The sequence below is a fragment of the Pecten maximus genome, chromosome 4 (genome assembly GCF_902652985.1).
Source record: "Pecten maximus chromosome 4, xPecMax1.1, whole genome shotgun sequence".
Classification (NCBI taxonomy): Eukaryota; Metazoa; Mollusca; class Bivalvia; order Pectinida; family Pectinidae; genus Pecten; species Pecten maximus.
Window position 1 is genome coordinate 15,617,326 of NC_047018.1, and position 21,689 is coordinate 15,639,014.

The 21,689-nt window shown below is 40.7% G+C and overlaps 1 protein-coding gene across 4 annotated transcripts in view; it reads left to right on the plus strand.

The window, feature by feature from the left end:
• LOC117325354 (GTP-binding protein Di-Ras2-like) overlaps nt 1–21,689 on the plus strand; it is a 72,639-nt gene that overhangs the window by 40,016 nt on the left and 10,934 nt on the right. The gene's annotated exons all lie outside the window — the stretch shown is intronic.

The following is a 21,689-nucleotide window of genomic DNA, read 5'->3' on the forward strand; positions in this document are numbered from 1 at the left end:
GGCTAGGCGTACGGCAATCAACTCACGGGCAGCGGACAGGAACCGGGAGACAGACCAGGCTAGGCGTACGGCAATCAACTCAGGGGCAGCAGGATAGACGTCGGGAGACAGACCAGGCTAGGCGTACGACAACCAACTCACGGGCAGCGGACAGAGGTCGGGAGACAGACCAGGCTAGGCGTACGACAACCAACTCACGGGCAGCGGACAGAGGTCGGGAGACAGTATGACAACCAACTCACGGACAGCGGACAGAGGTCGGGAGACAGTATGACAACCAACTCACGGGCAGCGGACAGAGGTCGGGAGACAGACCAGGCTAGGCGTACGACAACCAACTCACGGGCAGCGGACAGAGGTCGGGAGACAGTATGACAACCAACTCACGGACAGCGGACAGAGGTCGGGAGACAGTATGACAACCAACTCACGGGCAGCGGACAGAGGTCGGGAGACAGACCAGGCTAGGCTTACGACAATCATCTCACGGGCAGCAGGACAGACGTCGGGAGACAGACCAGGCTAGGCGTACGGCAATCAACTCACGGGCAGCGGACAGAGGTCGGGAGACAGACCAGGCTAGGCGTACGACAACCAACTCAAGGGCAGCGGACAGGAACCGGGAGACAGTATGACAACCAAGTCACTGGCAGCGGACAGAGGTCGGAGACAGACCAGGCTAGGCGTACGACAACCAACTCACGGGCAACAGACAGGGGTCGAGAGACAAACCAATAGGGTCAAAATACTTCATAGCAAATCTACATTTAATGGGAAAACATACGAGTATTTTAGAAGGTGAACATATTCATGGCCATTTACATTTTGATATTTTATTGATAGGATCCTACGCGAATCATATTACTGCATGTTTCTTCTTTTCCTTTAAAATCTATAACGGGATTTTGATACAGAGAAGTCTAGATACTGTGTGCGGCGATATGCCGTTCAATGGACTGAAATAATTCACATCAGCATGCACACATGCCGGTATTATGAGGAACCCGCACGTCCCCCGTGGAACAAGAGACATTGGGCAGGACAGCTCTCCACTCTAACAAAGATCACGTAAAATGGGCCCAAAAATCTATAATTAAGAAAGCCGACTTGGTAACATTGATCAGGCCAACAGCTCTCGCCATTGTAACCATCATTGATCGTTATGAGCCGTTAACCACTAAATCAAATCTTCATCAAATGGGATTGTGGAAATATTAGTTTTGTTTGGAATTACACGCACTTTCTAACCTGCACGTATTGCATTAGCGAAACAGCATTGATGACTTTGTACATCGCTAAACTTGTTAGTCTGTATGAAATAATCAGACTTGTTCATTTGGGGACAGGAGATTACAGGAACCCCACCCGTGAACAGAGAGCGGAAATTCCGACACATTAACAGATAGCAGGAACTCCGACACATTAACAGATAGCATGAACTCCGACACATTAACAGATAGCATGAACTCCGACACATTAACAGATAGCAGGAACTCCGACACATTAACAGATATAGCATGGACTCCGACACATTAACAGATAGCAGGAACTCCGACACATTAACAGATAGCATGAACTCCGACACATTAACAGATAGCAGGAACTCCGACACATTAACAGATATAGCATGAACTCCGACACATTAACAGATAGCAGGAACTCCGACACATTTACAGATATAGCATGAACTCCGACACATTAACAGATAGCAGGAACTCCGACACATTAACAGATAGCAGGAACTCCGACACATTAACAGATAGCATGAACTCCGACACATTAACAGATAGCAGGAACTCCGACACATTAACAGATAGCAGGAACTCCGACACATTAACAGATAGCAGGAACTCCGACACATTTACAGATATAGCATGAACTCCGACACATTAACAGATAGCAGGAACTCTGACACATTAACAGATAGCAGGAACTCCGACACATTAACAGATAGCATGGACTCCGACACATTAACAGATAGCATGAACTCCGGCACATTAACAGATATCAGGAACTCCGACACATTAACAGATAGCAGGAACTCCGACACATTAACAGATAGCAGGAACTCCGACACATTAACAGATAGCATGAACTCCGACACATTAACAGATAGCAGGAACTCCAGCCCGTTACCCTATAGCAGGAACTCCATCCCTTGACCCCGTGAACAGAATGCTGGGAATCCATCTCATGAACCTTGGGTTTAATTATATTTCAGAGTATTTGCATCTTGGTGGCATGATTACAGATTTGTGGTTTCATTCACAGTGAAAATATAGTTAGTGTACAGTGACGTTCATGTACTTCCGGTGACTAGTTACTTCCGGTGTTTTAATTTCCAAGGCAGTAAACCGGAAGTAGAACAATAACGACGTCCCACACACTTGGTAATGAGGAGACTTGTGTCACTAGATTATGTTGTACAATCAGTTTAACGGCTCCAATCCATGCCTACAAGGACAATCTGTATCGATCCGTGATGTACGTAATTCTCTATAGGCCTGTATAGCTTATACTTCTTTCCATTAAATACAAAATGATTGCCAAACACGCTTTAATAATTAGAATGTTTTAATTACAAAAATCAAACGCAAAACCGATTTTTCGTTTACATGTATTGGTTAAAAGGATTGCCAAATTTACTTTAATAAACATATACTTAATAAATTTCCCTTAATCAGTAAATAAATATCTGCTGTTATTACCAGTTACTGTAGCTACATTTTCAATTCAATAATTTGATTCCGTGAGTTTTACAACTTTGTATTATTTGATAACAGTATATAACAGTATATGAACTTTTTCTTGATACCATCATCATAAAGTAGAAGAACATTATGGTTCCACGGGCTTTTATTTTTTTATTTTTCAACATATCTGCAGGTATCAAAACATTTTAGTTTTTACCAATATCTAAAACTTCTAACTTGTCTTGGTATATCTAAGAGAATCAGTATTTATTGATGAATGTGATGCGTCATTGGATCCATATGTTATACATTCAATCTAAATCGCTCTCCTCTCGTGCTCTAGTCCAAACACAAGTAGTCGGTACGTATAAACCTTATTACAATGTACCTAAAACCAGTCTAAAAATCTTAAACCTCGAGAAGACAATGTTAAAAGTGAGAAGTACCTGTATGGTAGTACTGCTGAGCTACAACCAAAATATCGCCTGTAAATTGGTGATAGTTGTACTGTAGGAAGAATCTGCCACTGCGGGTGATATTAGAGTATTCTGTATTAGGTCTCCTAATGCTACTTTACGACAGCGTATTGGTACAATGTTGTTTAGTGGGTGTTGTAATTGGTCGTTATTTCAATGTAATATCACGTGGTAATGTCAGTAATCCTGATCAGAAGTGAAATGGAATGCATTTGTCCGACCACGTTGGTTTCCTTCGGGTATTCCAGTTTCCTCCCACTAAAAGACCAGCTGTGCTCTACAAAGTGATTCATACACAAATAAAACCTGGCTTATTTGTTGCAAAATTAAAAAAAATGTGTCAATATATCGTGAATGTATCATTTTGTATTTCGAAGCAGTCTGTAAGTTATTTCTTAATTAACGATTACTTAATTAGTCATTTTCCAATCTAAGTCCGACAAAACCTACTGCTGTTCTTGGCGTGAAATATATTCCGACAAAACCTACTGCTGTTCTTGGCGTGAAATCTATTCCGACAATCCTACTGCTGTCCTTGGCGTGAATTCTATTCCGACAATCCTACTGCTGTCCTTGGCGTGAATTATATTCCGACAGAACCTACTGCTGTCCTTGGTGTAAAATTTATTCCGACAAAACCTACTGCTGTTCTTGGCGTGAAATCTATTCCGACAAAACCTACTGCTGTTCTTGGCGTGAAATCTATTCCGACAATCCTACTGCTGTCCTTTGGCGTGAAATATATTCCGACAAAACCTACTGCTGTCATTGGCGTGAAATATATTCCGACAAAACCTACTGCTGTTCTTGGCGTGAAATCTATTCCGACAATCCTACTGCTGTCCTTGGCGTGAATTCTATTCCGACAATCCTACTGCTGTCCTTGGCGTGAATTCTATTCCGACAGAACCTACTGCTGTCCTTGGTGTAAAATTTATTCCGACAAAACCTACTGCTGTTCTTGGCGTGAAATCTATTCCGACAAAACCTACTGCTGTTCTTGGCGTGAAATCTATTCCGACAATCCTACTGCTGTCCTTGGCGTGAAATATATTCCGACAGAACCTACTGCTGTTCTTGGCGTGAAATCTATTCCGACAATCCTACTGCTGTCCTTGGCGTGAATTCTATTCCGACAGAACCTACTGCTGTTCTTGGCGTGAATTCTATTCCGACAGAACCTACTGCTGTTCTTGGCGTGAATTCTATTCCGACAAAACCTACTGCTGTTCTTGGCGTGAAATCTATTCCGACAATCCTACTGCTGTCCTTGGTGTGAATTCTATTCCGACAGAACCTGCTGCTATTCTTGGCGTGAATTCTATTCCGACAGAACCTACTGCTGTCCTTGGTGTAAAATTTATTCCGACAAAACCTACTGCTGTTCTTGGCGTGAAATCTATTCCGACAAAACCTACTGCTGTTCTTGGCGTGAAATCTATTCCGACAAAACCTGTTGCTGTCCTTGGCGTGAAATCTATTCCGACAAAACCTACTGCTGTTCTTGGCGTGAAATCTATTCCGACAAAACCTGTTGCTGTCCTTGGCGTGAAATCCTTTTCTATATCACTACAGTTCGTACCGATTCCGTGTTGACATCAATTTACACGCTCCTCGCGCGGTCTAAAAATTACCAGTATATCCTCTTATAGACACTCCATATTATATTTTATTCCGGCGGATATCCTTCCATTCTGATCGGTAAATATAGATAGAGTGCCGATGTAAGCACAGGCGCCGGCCTCTGGTTAGTATTTATAAAATATATATAAGTAGCCCCTTACTCTACTATATCTATATATATCTGCATTAGAACTGTTTTAAAACGGGCAGTCTGATTGGTCGTAAATTAAAATTTTAAGATGTAGTATTATTTACAGAGCTTTTGACAAATCAGATTGCCCGTTGCAAAACCGCTTTAAAATGAAAGCCTACTTCGTTTCCACAGTCGATACCTCGTCCGCTAGCACGACTGCTTTTGGCCCATTTTGCCATCTTTAAATCATTGCCACATGACAAAGGAATAACATGCATTTACTTTAAAGGATTCTAAAACAATATTTGGTGATGATATGTATTAATACACTTATTATAATAATTTGCAGAACTAGTCACCGATATTTGGTATTAATGTTTCAGTTGGTGCTTATAATTAATTACTCGAGTAACATTAGAGGATATTTTGACACTAAAGCTTCTGTACAATATGCACTTTAATCATTTTGAACACGAAAGTCAAATGTTTGTACTAGAGGACTGATATTCATTCTTTTTTTATTGTTTATCTTTTGTTCTATTATCAATTAGAAAAACAAATGCTGGCATCCTTGCATCACTTAGAACTTTTGTTATGCCTAAGCCTTAAACAAAATGTTCGATAATTCATGGAATGTTGGATTGATTTCTGTTAAAATTGCAGTATATTGCGATATAGATTCCAGCTGTCGTCCGACATCTGTCCGTCATCAAATTTTAATTCAAAAGAAATCTAAGGTCCCAGAGGCACAGACACCTGAAATTGAGCCTGAAACATGCTTGAGTTTAGGACTACCAGAACTACCTTGGCCTACATTCAATGTCAAAGGGGTCAAATTTGTTTAAAACAATTAAACAAAGTCTTCTAAAAACTCGAAAGGCCAAGAATGATGACATTTGTCCAGTGATATGCTGGGATGAATGGATACCAAAACCCTCAACATTCAACTATCAATGATTTCAACAAAACAAACTCATAATACTTAACAAATAAATTTTCACTTTAAACCCACATCTTGGATTAATGCCAGGTCAGTGACATAGGCCCATTTGGTCGCTTGTTTTTCCTTTACATACATGTAATTATTTCCTGTTCTTCATTTTCTTTCCCTCCTCTCTCCTTTCTTTGTTTTAGCACTGAAAATGGTCCTCATGGGGCACATATCAGAAACAGGTTAGCCGAGCTAAAATTTTAACATTTGGGACACATGTCAAGATGATTCGTGACGTCATTATTATATATTATTATACCTCAGACTTGTATCACAGCTTCTGATTAGTGAAAACCATGTCACGTGATTAAAAACATTCGTTATGTCACCCTCTCGTGAGCCCTCCAAAATCGTTATGTCACCCTCTCGTGAGCCCCAACTCGGAACTCTCTTCCGTAACGTCTTCAAAAGTAGTCGAATCAGAGAAGTTCCGAGTATTCTGCTTGACAACAACAATGGCTGCCGGCGGACGCTATCGTCTGCCAACAGAGGAGGAATTGACGAAATTATTGCAAGAAAAGGATTCTAAAAACACCAAAAGGGTCATCAATGTGGCCGTGGATTCCTTTAGACATTTCCTATCTGTAACAGGTAGGCCTAGACCAAAGGATTGTGAAAACTTCGACGTCCATACATTGAAAGTTCAACTGGGAGAATTTTATGCCGGGTCCAGAAAGACGATGGGGTACCTCTTAAAAACTTTTCTTAAAAACTGTTGATAGTAATAAATAAACTTATTGATACCAAAATTAATTCACTTATGTTTTTTTCGGTATAATAAAACAATTACTGCCCTTGTTCCGAGTTGACATGAATATTTGCCCACCCTTGAGGTGTCATGTCACCCTCGGGCTACGCCCTCGGGTGACATGACACCTCTCGGGTGGTCAAATATTCATGTCAACCCGGAACAAGGGCAATAATTGTATATTATGAGTTATTATATTATATTATTCCTTTTCCAGCAATACCACATAATTATAATGATTTTGAGTCTCCTAAGGGCGTCACGTGGTAACTTTAAACCTTTCGCATTAGTGCGCTACGTTCGTCGGAAAGATGTAAGATAATGTTGCTGGAAAATTGAACCCCAAAGAGAAAGTTAGAGAGTTAGAATGAACACGCCTGGTGTGATCACAGCGGCGTGCCATATGATGGGAAGTATCCAGACTCATGATCAGTCTGTAAACTACAACGTGGGCGTAAATTCTTCTCGTAATTAAATAGCAGCTTACCTGTGAATGACCGGAAAAGGTGAACAATTATCCATAATCACCTGTGTCCGTCGATATACCGCGAGTAGAAATCATATCAAATATGTATAAGTCCGGTTGGAACCCGACAATAGTGTAAGTCAATTACTGACAGGTGAATATTGTGTACTTTTAAGGCATTCTTACATAAAACTGCCGTGATTCATTAGATTCAGTTAATATTATATATGATACTGTATATAGATTGTACTACCAGTAGATGTCAAAAATAGAAATAGTGGGTACATTAACTTGATACGGCCCCTATGGACCACTAGTTCAGACCACCTGTGTGGCTCTAATATTTAAGGTGGAATCGGTCACTAGGGCCACCGCTATTACAGGTGTATAATTACAACACATGCTGTAAGGCCTAACATTCAATAAAACTTGAATTGAATTGATATTGATACAAAGTGTCGGATAGCAGACTAGATATTGGTACAAAGTGTCAGATAGCAGACTAGATATTGGTACAAAGTGTCGGATAGCAGACTAGATATTGGTACAAAGTGTCGGATAACAGACTAGATATTGGTACAAAGTGTCGGATAGAAGACTAGATATTGGTACAAAGTGTCGGATAGCAGACTAGATATTGATACAAAGTGTCGGATAACAGACTAGATATTGGTACAAAGTGTCAGATAGCAGACTAGATATTGGTACAAAGTGTCAGATAACAGACTAGATATTGGTACAAAGTGTCGGATAACAGACTAGATATTGGTACAAAGTGTCGGATAACAGACTAGATATTGGTACAAAGTGTCGGATAACAGACTAGATATTGGTACAAAGTGTCGGATAACAGACTAGATATTGGTACAAAGTGTCAGATAACAGACTAGATATTGGTACAAAGTGTCAGATAGCAGACTAGATATTGGTACAAAGTGTCGGATAACAGACTAGATATTGGTTCAAAGTGTCGGATAGCAGACTAGATATTGATACAAAGTGTCGGATAACAGACTAGATATTGGTACAAAGTGTCGGATAGCAGACTAGATATTGGTACAAAGTGTCGGATAACAGACTAGATATTGATACAAAGTCTCGGATAACAGACTAGATATTGATACAAAGTGTCGGATATGGGGCTAGATATTGATACAAAGTGTCGAATAACAGACTAGATATTGATACAAAGTGTCGGATAACAGACTAGATATTGATACAAAGTGTCGGATAGCAGACTAGATATTGGTACAAAGTGTCGAATAACAGACTAGATATTGATACAAAGTGTTGGATAACAGACTAGATATTGATACAAAGTGTCGGATAACAGACTAGATATTGATACAAAGTGTCGGATAGGGGGCTAGATATTGGTTCAAAGTGTCGGATAACAGACTAGATATTGATACAAAGTGTCGGATAGTGGACTAGATATTGGTACAAAGTGTCGGATAGCGGACTAGATATTGATACAAAGTGTCGGATAGGGGGCTAGATATTGATACAAAGTGTCGGATAGGGGGCTAGATATTGATACAAAGTGTCGGATAGGGGGCTAGATATTGGTTCAAAGTGTCGGATAGCAGACTAGATATTGATACAAAGTGTCGGATAACAGACTAGATATTGATACAAAGTGTCGGATAGGGGGCTAGATATTGGTTCAAAGTGTCGGATAACAGACTAGATATTGATACAAAGTGTCGGATAGCGGACTAGATATTGATACAAAGTGTCGGATAGGGGGCTAGATATTGGTACAAAGTGTCGGATAGCGGACTAGATATTGATACAAAGTGTCGGATAGGGGGCTAGATATTGATACAAAGTGTCGGATAGGGGGCTAGATATTGATACAAAGTGTCGGATAGGGGCTAGATATTGGTTCAAAGTGTCGGACAGCAGACTAGATATTGGTACAAAGTGTCGGATAGTAGACTAGATATTGGTACAAAGTGTCGGATAACAGACTAGATATTGGTACAAAGTGTCAGATAACAGACTAGATATTGGTACAAAGTGTCGGATAGCAGACTAGATATTGATACAAAGTGTCGGATAACAGACTAGATATTGATACAAAGTGTCGGATAACAGACTAGATATTGATACAAAGTGTCGGATAACAGACTAGATATTGATACAAAGTGTCGGATAACAGACTAGATATTGATACAAAGTGTCGGATAACAGACTAGATATTTATACAAAGTGTCGGATAACAGACTAGATATGATACAAAGTGTCGAATAGGGGGCTAGATATTGGTTCAAAGTGTCGGATAACAGACTAGATATTGATACAAAGTGTCGGATAGTGGACTAGATATTGATACAAAGTATCGGATAGCAGACTAGATATTGATACAAAGTGTCGGATAACAGACTAGATATTGATACAATGTTTGATAGATGAAGACGAACGCAGAAGAGTGTGAGAAATCTGTTAATTGTGTTAGTGTTATGTTTCTTAAAATAGATCGCCGCTGTTTGAATCATCGATGCAAATAACTAGACGTAAATAATTGATAACTCCTACAGCGGTGTAGGAGGATGGCGTGACGTAGCATATGTCTGGCCCCACATTGACAAGTCCCCTCCACATTGGAGGATATTCCGGTCGTCGTCCTTACCTGTATGGTAAGTTCCTCTCTACATTATAGAATATTTCGGCTGTCGTCTTCACCTGTATGACAGGTTTCCCTCCACATTGGAGGATACTCCGGCTGATTTAGGACCTGTGATGTTTCTCAGTGTAAGTAAGGATTGTTTATGTATGGTTGAAATTGACTGTTAGTTAAGTGTGAGGCAGTACCTGTCAAGATACTCAAACTTGACATTTAAGGCGTATATATTTTTGTAATATGGACATTGTGCAACTTCACTTGCTTGTTATGAAAGAAAATTAATGTAATCATATGATGTTGATATTTTTGTGTTCGCGTATACGAAATATACAACTATCGTTAGCGAAATATGTGGTATACCTCCGACATTCTGTAAGTCTGTGTAACGGAAACATAAGTTATTGTTAAGGAAGTTTGTTGGATGCTTGTGTCATTTTTTATGTCTTTACTCTGGTAATATACAGCTATTGTCGGGGAAACCTGTTGGACACCTTGACATTGCTGTATGTCTTTTGACACCTTGACATTGTTGTATGTTTTTGGACACCTTGACATTGTTGTATGTCTTTTGACACCTTGACATTGCTGTATGTCTTTGGACACCTTGACATTGTTGTATGTCTTTTGACACCTTGGCATTGTTGTATGTCTTTGGACACCTTGACATTGTTGTATGTCTTTTGACACCTTGACATTGTTGTATGTCTTTGGACACCTTGACATTGTTGTATGTCTTTGGACACCTTGACATTGTTGTATGTCTTTGGACACCTTGACATTGTTGTATGTCTTTTGACACCTTGACATTGTTGTATGTCTTTTGACACCTTGACATTGTTGTATGTCTTTGTACTGTTCGTTATATCGTTCTATCGCGCCGAGAGACGATGCTTAGTGCTGCATTGAAATATTAGTTTTCGTGATTTCGACGCGGTATACCAGTATAGGTCATTTTTGTTGACGTCCTGATACAGTTTGTCGTCGTGGTACAGATCGTCCTCGTGGTTCATTATATAGTTCACATCGTGGTGTTATAGGTAATCTCTTTGTAGAGAAATTATGTCTGTATGTGTAATTGGTATCATCTAGAACTACGACTGGACTTTCGCATTTAGATTTGGTATCATTCTAACTTTGCGAGTAGCCAGTAACATCGGTAGTACAACTCACATTAATTCATATTTTAATCAACGTTTGGACAGAGTCATAGTGACCACCCACGTGTCCCAGCTGGTAAGCAATCTGTATCGGAGAAATGTTTTAAATTAAAGGTCACAAAGACATTCTACTGAGAAGCACTTCCGTCGTGTCTGCTGCTCGTCACTTGGACGTTTGTAATAGCCTTGTCAAACAGGTACATACACAGCATGTAACAGAGCATGTCTCTACAGCCGGGAGACAATGGTCCCTACAGTCGGGAGACAATGGATTGGTGTCGAGACTCCTTTGAGACCACTAAGTATCGATTGTCGCACATTTTTCTTCATACATGTAATATACAGTGTTATCCGCCCGGATATTTCTAACACAAAGTGCAGTTTACTTACAATAAACCACAGAGGTACGTTGATGTATAAGGAAGTGCCCTAGTGAACTGTTATTTATGCTTTCACAGTTCTTTCCCTGTGCCATTAGCTTTCTATGTGAACGAGAGCAGATCTGAAGGGAAGCAGGCTGTTGTCTTGGTGATGTGAAAAGTCATTGTTCATACATGTATAATGATATCGCTTCATGCTATAATTGATCATTGTTTCCTAACAAGAACCCCCATCAGTAAATACTGAATGTGATTTGTGTGCTGTGAATGTGAGCTCTGCACAGGGACCGTTGAATGTGAATAAGATTCCTAGCGAGTTTCGGATGAATGACTCCGTACATTGGAATATTTAATGATAACTCGCCTACATCTCGGTATAGAGTTAATAATGCATGACTAGACGTGACTGATAAGTATGTATAATTAGTAAGGTATTCTGCAATGATCCAGGAAATATTTTTGGCAGGCGAAGAAAGTGGAAAAATACCAAACCATGAGCTCTCGATTAAAATCAGTATTAGGTCTTTCTCTGTAGAACTTCTCTGACGTTTGTCAGATATAGTATAATAAAGTGACAAATACAACCGGAACTCGTTTCCTATAGCATTGACAAAATTGTAAAATACACGTATCACTGTAACAAACTCTAATCAAATAGGACTTACACAAATTACAGCTGTGACACTGTAGAGAATTCGATATAACTTCTTGCAATATCAGAGGTCACACTATGCAGAGTAGCTGTTACAGAAATTTGGCATTACTTCTGGCAGTATCAGAGGTCTAAGGAACAGGAAGATCAATACCACACGGCGGTTAGGGTGTGAAAAGTAATATTGTAAACCGAGCCGGGCTCCTCTGTACTAGCAGAATCAAATGTACCACCGGGGTGATAGATTTGGGCACGAAAATTCGTCTGATAGAGTTAGTAGAGAAATCGTCAATAGTTGGCTAATGCTGTACCATATACGTGTTACAGCATGCTTTAAACCTTCCTCGATTGTTTAAAAAGCACACATTTATATTTCATTGATACCGCATAAGCTTGGAAATATGGCCTTTCATTTACAGCGGACTACAACATGATATACCTCTGTGTAAGGTGGACTATTCAAAGACTTCCGTACACTGGTTGCTGTTTTAGGAATCCTAAATATCAATTGCTACTCGAGGAAACACTCAGAATTCCGCACACAGATGTCTGTTCAGGGAATCCCGTAGACAGATTATTGTTCACGGAATCTCATTAATAGATCTTATTCTCTGTTCCTGTTCAGGGAATCCCATACACAGAATCCCGTACATAGATCTCCGTTCAGGGAATCCTATAAATACATTTCTGTTCAGGGAATCCCATGCATAAATTTCTGTTTATGCATTTAGTCATAGATTTAACCTTAGGAGTTCCGTACATACATTTTTGGTCGAGGAATCCTATCCTATATATAAGTTTTTGTTCATGGAACCGTGCTTAGATTTCAATTTAGGGAATCTCGTATATAGATTTCTTGTCATGACCCGTACATAGATTTCTGTTTAGGGAATCCCGTACACCCAATTCTGTTCTGTGAATCCCGTACATCAGGTGATGACATCGGGTCAGTTCTGTGCTGTGTGGAACTTGGAACTCCTTTGGCAAGACACTTTGCCTTTCATAAGCAAACAATGGGCCTCGCATATGTGGTTATGTGGGGCAGTCACTTTTACAAGGAAACTGATTTAAAATGACTGGCTGTTTACTGGGCGGTAAACTCAGCATACAACGATATAACAGCAATCCAGTTCACCGATTGTAACTCTAGAAATGTTCCAACAGCAACGCTATCTATGGAATCGTGTATATACGAAGACCGATTCCGTTAATTGGCATGATGCTTACGTAAACGGGTAGCATGGTTATATTGACATACTCCGCCTCCACACCGGAAATCACTGGAAATGGAGACCAGTTTACGCTGGTATCCAAGTTTCTATACTTGCAGGGTTATAATAGACTTGATTGACATGTTCTGGTCAATGCTGACCATGTCTCGGACAGATCTATATTTAAACCTGGTCATTATTTAGCGCCTACACATTATGTCTTTATTTAGGTGCGATTACATGTGTGACGTCATGCGGTCACTTTGTTTACATTTCTTTGGCTTTTCAAGGCCCTGGGTGTGACGTCACGAGCTTTTGCCAAAATCAATTAACTTCTCGTGATTGTCTTCTCGCGTGACTTCATTATGTCCTTGCTCCACTAGTATATTATCTTGACTTTAAAGCTAAACACGTTGTTCACAGATCGATAATTGTGTTATCGACAAATGTTATTTTGTAATGACTTCTATTTGTATACGCCCGTATAAAAGAAAAGAAAAACAAACATACGGAACGTCCAAAGTCGACACTGAAAGTGAAAGCCAGCTGGTCAGTTGACCGTGACGACCTGACTGCCTGAGGTATGTTAGGTACTTATCTACGGTCCATTGATGATGCGTCCAAATGAAGGGTGTGTTTGTAAACAATAACTTCGTACGCAGTGCGGGCAAAATAACAACTAGATGATATCTAGATAAACAAGAGACGTCACTCATTCAAACTGTTTCATATCAATATTTATATTCATAGTAAAAAGTTCAAGGTCTACACAAACATTTTATCACTATTAAATGACTTCCTTTGATTTATTTCAAATCTTTATTCAATATACGGAATGGGGATTCTGGCTCTTCCTGTTCATCACTTTCATGGATTGTATTCTTCAATATTATAATTTTGATATTTGTATTCATATCGCGCCAACGTGTGCAATTCACGAATACTGGACCCGTCACCTGCGGACTGTTCTGGTTGTCATAAACATCTGTCTATGTAGGATTGTACATAAACGCACACGAGACACTAGCACCTTTCAATACAGATTGAGAGTAAGACACACTAGGGCCAAAATAAAACTGAAACATACAGTTGTTTGGCCCTTCTACAGGACTTGTCAGTGTTGCTAAGGGCCATAACCCACTCAAAACAGATCGAAAAAATGTCGGAATTTGGATGGAGAGATACATAGTCCAATAATTCAATAAGCTTGATTTGGTTTTTATATTGGATTTCAAAATATATTTCAGTACATGTTATGCAAAGTATATTCGTTTTTGTAGTACACTCAAAATAACATTGAACTCTGATGGCATCAACAGACACCTAACTATTGCAGCGTCTCTCAGTCATCTTAAACAAGTATGGAGTGGTAGGCACTCCGTCTCGGCCAAAAAAAACAATTTGTAGGGAATCATTTTTGGTCTTAACTAACAGTGCCAGATTAATGGAACTACACACAGCTACATGTAGCCCCAAATTAAACAATGTTTGTAAATTACCCGCCGTATTGTCAATTTGATCTTCCAATTAACTTTTATGACGCGCGGGCGTCGGCCATGTTGGAGAGGACAGATCGATATGGCTGTGACCAATACGTACGTAGTACAAACACAATCGATCCCTGATGGCCGACCTAAATATCAGATCATTTAAAGTCGGAACATTCCATCAAAATAACACTTCCCCTGTGTATTTCTGGATCTGTCTGTACCGATACAGGTGCTGAACCTTACCAAACTCGGTTTCAGTGTCTAAATACAGAACACAGAGCAACAGGCTTCCTTCCTCTGGATCATTAATCCGATCGATGTGATTCCCTACGTACATAAAACATGGATCGTGTTACTGATCTGTGTCCAGTGCCTGGACCGACGAACCTCCGGACACACGTCACAGATTTAAATCACATTGACAAGAGTGGGAGCTCGTGTTTCGTTTAAATCGCTAAAAGCGCGTTCATGACGTCATTTCAAAGTAAACAATCAACATAAGAAATTGACATGTACTATCACCATAGTGACATGTTATACTCCATATAGGTATAATAGATATACATATGTGTACATGTACAAATATGATTATACATGTATATATCTAAAACATGGAGTATTTAACTTAAAGAACACGTGCGGCGCGGATGATTTCCGTTCAGTGTCAATATCTCGATCTCTCCTGTGTCACTTAAAGGAAACGTGTGGCGAGGATTCTCTCCTTACATAAAATGTCGACACCATTGACTTGACCAGTGGTATATACATTATTATGTATGTTGTAATGATAGTGTCATCAGAGGCGTTCAATGAAGGACGGAGCAAACATAACAATATCATCAAACCTAACACCCTGACAACACTGTAGCTAACAACCTGACAACACTGCAGCTAACAACCTGACAACACTGCAGCTAACACCCTGACAACACTGTAGCTAACACCATGACAACACTGTAGCTAACACACTGAAAACACTGTAGCTAACACCATGACAACACTATACATTTGTCTAACACCATGGCAACAATGTACATGTATCTAACACCCTGACAACACTGTACATTTATCTAACACCCTGGCAACACTGTACAATTGTCTAACACCATGACAACACTGTACATTTGTCTAACACCATGACAACACTGTACATTTGTCTAACACCATGACAACACTGTACATTTGTCTAACACCATGACAAGACTGTACATTTGTCTAACACCATGGCAACAATGTACATGTATCTGTCACCATGACAACACTGTACATTTATCTAACACCCTGACAACACTGTACATTTGTCTAACACCATGACAACACTGTAGCTAACACCATGACAACACTGTACATTTGTCTAACACCATGACAACACTGTACATGTATCTATCACCATGGCAACAATGTTGATTCTCTTTGTGATGCATTGGTATTCAGTAAATCTAAATCTTTGCCGACAGATAGCTTATACCAATAATGATTTTTAAACGAATTTCTCCTTTAATTCTGAGTGTCTAGGACATTCATCCTCAATATCGTTTTCGTCACAGTTATTCCAACATCTATTATTTCGGGTATTATTTCTGTTGGTTAACGCAGTTTGATGTTGTAATTCTACGTTGCTTAGGGGACGATTTAGGTAGATACAGTAATATACGAGAGTAACATTATCTACTACATGTAGATACATGTACCTATAAACATGTAGGTCACACTTACTCGACATACTCCAGTTTGCTTTACCTGGTTGTCTATACGCTGTCTGTTTAAGTGTACAAACGTGACAGGAACAAAAACTTGTACACTTTACTTTAAATACATTTATCATCATTCGTAGTTTGTGGCGCCATTTTTAATGAAACTGGTTTCAAAATAATTCACAAAAACGAAACATGTAATGGGGATACAATTGTCCCTTGCATCAATCCGACATTGCCAGTCAAATGATTAAAACATGTACCATTAACTACGACACCAAACTAATGAATAAAGGAATTTAATAGTCATCACAAATATTCCTCTAATGCCCAATTTTGACAACTTTACCACAGACTGGCCTTATCAACAAAATCGAAGGGCTTGCGGAAATCGACAAAACAACAATACAACCTTTTTTTCCGATAGTTTTTTTAAATAATAGACTGCAATGTTGAAATAGCGTCCACAGAATTAATACCAAGACGGGATCCGAACCGAGCGTCTGTTAAAATATCGTGTTCCGCACACACGTCTGAGAGACTTTTATGAAGTATAGGAGTAAAACGTTTACACAGGCAACTTATAAAAATTATGTCGCTAAAAGCTATAATCGCAATGGATCATTCAGCTGGAAAACACCCTGGTACAGCTGGAAAACACCCTGGTACAGCTGGAAAACACCATGGTACAGCTGGAAAACACCCTGGTACAGCTGGAAAACACCATGGTACAGCTGGAAAACACCCTGGTACAGCTGGAAAACACCCTGGTACCGCTGGAAAACACCATGGTACAGCTGGAAAACACCCTGGTACAGCTGGAAAACACCCTGGTACAGCTGGAAAACACCATGGTACAGCTGGAAAACACCCTGGTACAGCTGGAAAACACCCTGGTACCGCTGGAAAACACCCTGGTACAACTGGGAAACACCATGGTACAGCTGGAAAACACCATGGTACCAAGATATTGTTGATCATTCAGCTGGAAAACACCCTGGTACAGCTGGAAAACACCCTGGTACCAATATATTGTTGATCATTGAACTGGAAAACACCCTGGTACCAATATATTGTTGATCATTGAGCTGGAAAACACCCTGGTACAGCTGGAAAACACCCTGGTACAGCTGGAAAACACCATGGTACAGCTGGAAAACACCCTGGTACAGCTGGAAAACACCATGGTACAGCTGGAAAACACCCTGGTACAGCTGGAAAACACCCTGGTACAGCTGGAAAACACCCTGGTACAGCTGGAAAACACCCTGGTACAGCTGGACAACACCCTGGTACAGCTGGAACACACCCTGGTACAGCTGGAACACACCCTGGTACAGCTGGAAAACACCCTGGTACAGCTGGAACACACCCTGGTATAGCTGGAACACACCCTGGTACAGCTGGAAAACACCCTGGTACCGCTGGAAAACACCATGGTACAGCTGGAAAACACCCTGGTACAGCTGGAAAACACCCTGGTACAGCTGGAAAACACCATGGTACAGCTGGAAAACACCCTGGTACAGCTGGAAAACACCCTGGTACCGCTGGAAAACACCATGGTACAGCTGGAAAACACCCTGGTACAGCTGGAAAACACCCTGGTACAGCTGGAAAACACCCTGGTACAGCTGGAAAACACCATGGTACAGCTGGAAAACACCATGGTACCAAGATATTGTTGATCATTCAGCTGGAAAACACCCTGGTACAGCTGGAACACACCCTGGTACCAATATATTGTTGATCATTGAGCTGGAAAACACCCTGGTACCAATATATTGTTGATCATTGAGCTGGAAAACACCCTGGTACAGCTGGAAAACACCCTGGTACAGCTGGAAAACACCAAAGTACAGCTGGAAAACACCCTGGTACAGCTGGACAACACCCTGGTACCAATAAATTGTTGATCATTCAGCTGGAAAACACCCTGGTACCAATATATTATGGAAAAGTACTTGTACGTGCAAAACTGGAATTGAAAATAATTTATCTTAAAAAAAAATGATTCAAAAGTGAACTTTGTTTTACAACAATTATGAATCTATTTATATCAACTTATATTATTCACGCTTGTGGACCCGGATTGACATTAATTATTACCGATGTTATTTCCTGAATTGAAAATGGAGTAGCCAAGTGTATCCAACTCTTCAAATATGACGTCATTCATTACTCGGTGACAGTGCGCATACCCGATATCATATATTCTTTTGTTTATGAATGAAAGACGAATGTAGAACACTTTCACGTGATGAATTAATACCAGTACTGAGTGATTCTCAATGTTTTACTGATTAAGATGAATAGCATTGACTCTTAGTCTTTGTACATCAGTATCATTGTTCTATTGTGTCATTGGTGATAAAACATGCAAAACATTTCCGTGGTGTCATTAAGACAACTGATAGTAACAATTAGACCTGAGTTTCCTAGGAGAACATGTCATCGAGTTTGATCAAATAAATTAGCGTAGCGAACTTTAAAGGTTAAATGCTACAAGTCTTTAAATCTTCCAGTATGGCCACCATGCAAAGACTTGTTGTTGAACCTTCTCTAGAAACGTACCAATAACAGATCGCATAATCAAAAACAATAGTTTGATCACAAAGATAGCCGAAAACATGAGTTTGATCACATAACCACAAACAACAGTTTGATCACATCAATAACCACAAACAACAGATTGATCACATCAATAATCACAAACAACAGTTTGATCACATCAATAACCACAAACAACAGATTGATCACATCAATAATCACAAACAACAGTTTGATCACATCAATAACCATAAACAACAGTTTGATCACATCAATAATCACAAACAACAGTTCGAGAACCAAAACAACTACAAACAACAGTTTGCTCACCTCAATAACCACAAACAACTGTTTGAACACATCAATAACCACAAACAACAGAGTGATCACATCAATAACCATAAACAACAGTTTGATCACATCAATAACCACAAACAATAGTCTGATCACATCAATAACCACAAACAACAGTTTGATCACATCAATAACCACAAACAACAGAGTTGATCACGTCAATATTATAACGATGACCTTAGTTAGAAATGTACACAAATAATAAACCCACCGCACAAAGCCTTGATAGTGAAAATACAGACATAAATATGTATGGTTATGAATTGAAGGCTGGCCATATTGACAAAGCTTAATGATTTTGACCATAATAACATTTGTCTGGAACCCTCGTGTGATCATGTTTGATCTATGGTGTTGATCACGATTAATCCTTGTAAAGAAAACACTGGCCGGTGTTTGATCTAAATATTACAGAAAATTTTATTACATCTAGATGTTGTGGTCAAACTGTCAATACACCGTCCAGACCTAATCACTCCCCCGTGAGGGACGGAATTTATTTACCCTAGACCACTGGTCAACATTATGTCTGAAATTGAATTAGGAACAATTTGCTGCTTTATTTGAGGTTCGTGCCAACTCGCATGTCGTTTATATCTTAACTGGGGCCAATCGACCAAAGGTCGTAGCTGGACATGGGTCAAACTTTATATCAATATAGAAATTTACTGCGTAGTTCATATTCCGTAATACGTGATCCCTAAATGTCCACCATCACAGGACCCCTGAGTGTCCACCGTCAGGGAACCCCTGGGTGTCCACCGTTGGGGAACCCCTGAGTGTCCACCATTAGAGGATCCCCGAGTGTCCACCATTAGAGGACCCCTGAATGTCCACCATTAGAGGACCCCTGAGTGTCCACCATTAGAGGACCCCTGAATGTCCACCATTAGAGGATCCCCGAGTGTCCACCATTAGAGGACCCCTGAATGTCCACCATTAGAGGATCCCCGAGTGTCCACCATTAGAGGACCCCTGAGTGTCCACCATTAGAGGACCCCTGAGTGTCCACCATTAGAGGACCCCTGAGTGTCCACCATAAGGGGACCCCTGAGTGTCCACCATAAGGGGACCCCTGAGTGTCCACCGTTAGATGATCCCTGAGTGTCCACCATTAGATGATCCCTGGGTGTCCACCGTTAGAGGACCCCTGAGTGTCCACCATTAGAGGACCCCTGAGTGTCCACCGTTAGATGATCCCTGGGTGTCCACCGTTAGAGGACCCCTGAGTGTCCACCATTAGAGGATCCCTGGGTGTCCACCGTTAGAGGACCCCTGAGTGTCCACCGTTAGAGGACCCCTGAGTGTCCACCATTAGAGGACCCCTGAGTGTCCACCATTAGAGGACCCCTGAGTGTCCACCATTAGAGGACCCCTGAGTGTCCACCGTTAGGGAACCCCTGAGTGTCCACCATTAGAGGATCCCTGATGAGTGTCCACCATTAGAGGACCCCTGAGTGTCCACCGTTAGGGAACCCCTAAGTGTCCACCATTAGAGGATCCCCGAGTGTCCACCATTAGAGGACCCATGAGTGTCCACCATTAGAGGACCCCTGAGTGTCCACCAATAGGGGACCCCTGGGTGTCCACCATTAGAGGATCCCTGAGTGTCCACCATTAGATGATCCCTGATTGTCCACCATTAGAGGACCCCTGAGTGTCCACCATTAGAGGACCCCTGAGTGTCCACCGTTAGAGGACCCCTGAGTGTCCACCGTTAGAGGACCCCTGAGTGTCCACCATTAGAGGACCCCTGAGTGTCCACCATTAGAGGACCCCTGAGTGTCCACCATTAGAGGACCCCTGAGTGTCCACCGTTAGAGGACCCCTGAGTGTCCACCATTAGAGGACCCCTGAGTGTCCACCATTAGAGGACCCCTGAGTGTCCACTTTTAGAGAATCCCTGAATGTCCACCATTAGGGAATCCCTTAGTGTATTAAAACAAACAACAGCCTATTGGTGTTTTTAATCTTCCGTTATTATTACTCTTTATCGAAGGTGTAACACCTCCATAGCAAATATAAACCAGTATGTATATCATTGGGCCCTGGGTAGGTCTGATGCCGTCGGCTTCATTGTCTACTAATAAACATCAGAATTTGAGATTGAAAATCATCGTTCGTCCTGGTTTGGTTGTTTCTGATGAAGGGGCCTGTATTCGATAGACAGTCACCGCTCTCGTGTACGCATGCTTTAATTTCTAGACTTCGCCAAAAGATGAGGGTTATGTAATCAAAAGAAAGCTGTGGAATCTCAGAACGCAATTTGTTGTAAGTTGAAATATATCATTTTACAAATCTATTAAACTGGCTTTCTTGGGATCAATGTCCCGTACTCTGCCAGACAGCAGGGTTGTCACTGTATGGGCACTGCCAGAATTACGTGTCTGGAAAAAAATAACGGAAATTTCAACACGAAAATGGTAACAATGGCTCTAATGT